Genomic DNA, 5,463 nt, shown 5'->3' with positions numbered 1-5,463 from the left:
TACCTTAGATCGAGTTGATGACTTCTCAAACATAGTGTTTTGGGATGCACCATTTCCATCTATGGGCTGCTCTTTCAGAGTATCACGAGGGCCCCTTAGAACTGTTTTTAAATCCATGTTATGGTAAGTGTGCACGTTAGTCTTTGTACACTTTCTAAAATCCACACTGTGGTAAGTTCGCACACTAGTACCCTGCGTTCTTTCTAAAATCCTGTATGGTAAGAGCTACGCACGACAGCCTCGTGCTCTTTCTTGGGTGGTTTAAAACCCCGGTTCCACCTTGGGCACCACTCCACCTATGTATCCTCTGGATACCTACTTTAACAGGGTGTTGCTACTAGGGATCTGTTGAGACAGTTCCTTCAGCATATGCAGAGCATGCGGTAGCCCCTGTGTGACAGGCCAAGACTCAGGGAACCATGGTTACATACATAACCTGAGATGGTCTATTGGTTTAACTAGTAAATGAGCGCCATCTGGTGGGGTTTTGAGGAACAGCAACTGCATTTTTCCTGTTAATAAATTTAGATTTCAACATTTTAATATTCATAATATTACATTAAATGCAATCTGAAAATTGTGTCATTCGATGTGCAGGTGATGGACATTATTTACAATAAACAGTAGCCTACATAATTATAAAATTGAGTCATAGCTCACTTGAATTTATATATAACATTGTACTATATTTTAAAACTGCTCAAGGGAAAATCCGCTGAATGACTAAAATATATTTACCAGAGACAGAATTACTAAATCTCTTTATGCTTCAGCTGCCGCTGATCTGTAGTTCATAATCTCCAGAGTTTGTGTTACTGGTGTTCATGATGGTCAGAGATCCAGTCTGATTATTCATGGGAATGTCATTAAAATACCATGTCATCGAATCATTTGGGGGTTTCATTACTCCAGTATCAATAGTGACAGATTCTCCACCCTTCAATGACTTTCATTTCATCTCGTTCAGCAGCAGGAACACCTGAAACACAAACCAACAACTGCTGAAGGATCTTTTGCTGATGAAAAAGAAAACTGCATAAACTGAGAAAACTGAGCACATAATACAGAATCCGAATAAAGTAATAAAAATGTAAAAGTAAAGCATTGCATAGTATAAATTAAACGTCCTTATTAAAGCTACTAAAGTTAGTCAGTCAAGATCAGTGAGTGATCTTCTTTTTGTTTTGTTGTTTATTAAAGGGATCATGAACTGAGAAACCAAAATTCCCTTGATCTTTTGACATATAAGAGGTCAGTGTACTATAAAAACAGCCTGTAAGTTTCAGAACTCAAAACTTTCTTGTTAGTCTAAAAACTTATATTGAAGCCAGTCTGCCAAAACGACAGCTTGTGGAATGTTCTACTCTATGATGTAATAGTGTATCTAAACACTGCCTCCGAGAAGATGCCTGCTTTCACATTGCTGCCTGTTTAGCCCCGCCCAAATATTTTCTGAGGTGGTACTTGGTATAAAAAAGTTTGAGAACCACTGGTTTAATTGATTGTGTCTGTTTGGCTCATAACCATATGGTAACCTGTGTTACATCTTCCTCATTCAAAGCTTCATAGCATATAATCAACCCATGCAATTATTAACAACTATTAACCCAAATAGTGTGAAATAACAGAATCACAATTTATCAAAGTAGAATTGTGCAAGTTTGAAAGTTGAGAAATCCCACATAAAAGGCTGGTCTACAGGCAAAAGATTTGGCATTCTGCAGGCATTTTACTCATCCCTAAGTTTTGATCATTCATATGTACTTCTTATTTCACTTACTTTGCATTGCAATCATAATCAATATTATTCTATTAATGATCAGGCAAGTTTAATATATGATGGTGGTCCGACGGTGATCCTGAAGTGGTGGTCCGATATCTGGAAATTTGATCTTACTATCTGGGCTTTTGCTTACAGTTTATAGCAAACCTTCTGGCAATGGCACGCATTGATGTGCCATCCTGGAGGAGTTGGACTGCCTGTGCAACCTCTGTAGGGTCCAGGTATCGCCTCATGCTACCAGTAGTGACATTGACCCTAGCCAAATGCAAAACTATTGAAAAACAGTCAGAAAAGATAAGTAGGGAATAAAATGTCAGTGGCCTCCACCTGTAAAACCATTCCTGTTTTGGGGGTCGCCTCATTGTTGCCCATCTAGTGCACCTGTTGTTAATTTCATTAACACCAAAGCAGCTGAAACTGATTAACAACCCTGTAGTGCGGACGTTCTTGGCAGTGGCAAAGTAGGCGGCAAAAACAAGCAAAAAACTCTGAAGTCTCTTGAGGTTGCTTTAATTGTCATTTCAGGCATGCATCAAGCAATGGAACAGAAGTCATCCAACGTGTTTCCAAACAACAACAAAAAAATACAAATAAAACCAAACCAAAAGAAAACTTACACAGGAGATTGGCCCTTCACATAAAGAGAGCGTTGGCCACTAATCCAACTAAGATTCAGTTTTGTCCCTCTCTCCCTTTTCTTTACCAAACAGTTAGGCTTTTATAAGAAGGGCTCCTCCCCTCAAATTCAAACAGTCCAATGATAATACTATTTCAATTACGATCTAATTAGCCCAAACTTAACTTGAAAAATGTCCATGATCTTCAGCATCATCATACAAACATTGACATTAGCATCTTCTTTAATACACACTATTTTCCATCATGAAACTCAATGTGCATTTTAAAAGACATGCATCCCAAATAACATTCAAATAACATTCTCCACACTCTCAGTGAGTAAGCTCCTCCCCGCCCATGGATGGAATAAATATGGCTTCCTGTTTGCGGGCCGGCCCCTCCCACTAGGAAGCTCCAAAGGGAAAGGTAAGACAAAGAGAATCATCATTATCCAACAAACATTATTTGTCTAATTTCAATGTACCTTTTCTTATTTACAAAGACCAATTGGGTATGTCACGTGACATGTCTGCCAAATGACATTTGCAAACACTGCCCCAGCATTTTGTCAGAGTACTTAAAGGGGTCATGAACTGAGAAATACAAATTTGCTTGATCTTTACATGAGGTCATTGTACTATAAAAACATCCTGTGACTTTCAGAACTCAAACCCTTCTTGTTAGTCTAAAAACTTATATTGAAGCCAGTCTGCCAAAACGACAGCTTGTGGAATGTTCTACTCTATGATGTAATAGTGTATCTAAACACTGCCTCCGAGAAGATGCCTGCTTTCACATTGCTGCCTGTTTAGCCCCGCCCAAATATTTTCTGAGGTGGTACTTGGTATAAAAAAGTTTGAGAACCACTGGTTTAATTGATTGTGTCTGTTTGGCTCATAACCATATGGTAACCTGTGTTACATCTTCCTCATTCAAAGCTTCATAGCATATAATCAACCCATGCAATTATTAACAACTATTAACCCAAATAGTGTGAAATAACAGAATCACAATTTATCAAAGTAGAATTGTGCAAGTTTGAAAGTTGAGAAATCCCACATAAAAGGCTGGTCTACAGGCAAAAGATTTGGCATTCTGCAGGCATTTTACTCATCCCTAAGTTTTGATCATTCATATGTACTTCTTATTTCACTTACTTTGCATTGCAATCATAATCAATATTATTCTATTAATGATCAGGCAAGTTTAATATATGATGGTGGTCCGACGGTGATCCTGAAGTGGTGGTCCGATATCTGGAAATTTGATCTTACTATCTGGGCTTTTGCTTACAGTTTATAGCAAACCTTCTGGCAATGGCACGCATTGATGTGCCATCCTGGAGGAGTTGGACTGCCTGTGCAACCTCTGTAGGGTCCAGGTATCGCCTCATGCTACCAGTAGTGACATTGACCCTAGCCAAATGCAAAACTATTGAAAAACAGTCAGAAAAGATAAGTAGGGAATAAAATGTCAGTGGCCTCCACCTGTAAAACCATTCCTGTTTTGGGGGTCGCCTCATTGTTGCCCATCTAGTGCACCTGTTGTTAATTTCATTAACACCAAAGCAGCTGAAACTGATTAACAACCCTGTAGTGCGGACGTTCTTGGCAGTGGCAAAGTAGGCGGCAAAAACAAGCAAAAAACTCTGAAGTCTCTTGAGGTTGCTTTAATTGTCATTTCAGGCATGCATCAAGCAATGGAACAGAAGTCATCCAACGTGTTTCCGAACAAATATATATATATCTATCAAGACTATTATAGTTAATAATATTTAGAATTAGTTTTTATTTGTATATTTTCCATTTTCAATTTAACTTAGTTAAAGTTTGTCATTTTGTTGTGTGTTTTTTTTACATTTTCATTAGTTTTCATTTTTTAAATCTATCTATCATCTATCTATCTGTAGTGCGGACGTTCTTGGCAGTGGCAAAGTAGGCGGCAAAAACAAGCAAAAAACTCTGAAGTCTCTTGAGGTTGCTTTAATTGTCATTTCAGGCATGCATCAAGCAATGGAACAGAAGTCATCCAACGTGTTTCCAAACAACAACAAAAAAATACAAATAAAACCAAACCAAAAGAAAACTTACACAGGAGATTGGCCCTTCACATAAAGAGAGCGTTGGCCACTAATCCAACTAAGATTCAGTTTTGTCCCTCTCTCCCTTTTCTTTACCAAACAGTTAGGCTTTTATAAGAAGGGCTCCTCCCCTCAAGTTCAAACAGTCCAATGATAATACTATTTCAATTACGATCTAATTAGCCCAAACTTAACTTGAAAAATGTCCATGATCTTCAGCATCATCATACAAACATTGACATTAGCATCTTCTTTAATACACACTATTTTCCATCCATTTTCCACTATTTTCTTCATGAAACCCAATGTGCATTTTAAAAGACATGCATCCCAAATAACATTCAAATAACATTCTCCACACTCTCAGTGAGTACGCTCCTCCCCGCCCATGGATGGAATAAATATGGCTTCCTGTTTGCAGGCCGGCCCCTCCCACTAGGAAGCTCCAAAGGGAAAGGTAAGACAAAGAGAATCATCATTATCCAACAAACATTATTTGTCTAATTTCCATGTACCTTTTCTTATTTACAAAGACCAAGACCCCACACCAACAAACACCAGTCACACTGGAATGTGCACCTTCCATGTGACTGTAACAAGTAAAAAAAATAAATAAATAAATAAAGTTTTCTTAAACAAGACATTGTGGTATGGTTCTTTAACTTACATGTTACATACCCTCACGATGTCACACTATCTATCTATCTATCTATCTATCTATCTATCTATATTTTAATTGTAATGGTACAAAAATAGGCTTCATTTTCAATATACATTAATAATATAATATAATTTTTACAATACAAAGTTGTTTACAATATGATCCAAAATTGTTCTTGAGAGCTTTTAAGAGATCCACCCACAATCCAAAGTCTGGAACTAATCAATATTTTCCACAAAAAGGTGCATGACCTTTGATCTCATTTCAAAGTCAATCTATATAGACTTGGGAGCAACAATAACATTACGACATCAACCATCA

Source organism: Sinocyclocheilus anshuiensis, unplaced genomic scaffold (assembly GCF_001515605.1).
Source record: "Sinocyclocheilus anshuiensis isolate Anshui unplaced genomic scaffold, SAMN03320099.WGS_v1.1 scaffold954, whole genome shotgun sequence".
In the NCBI taxonomy this organism is placed as follows: Eukaryota; Metazoa; Chordata; class Actinopteri; order Cypriniformes; family Cyprinidae; genus Sinocyclocheilus; species Sinocyclocheilus anshuiensis.
This window is presented reverse-complemented; position numbering follows the sequence as displayed.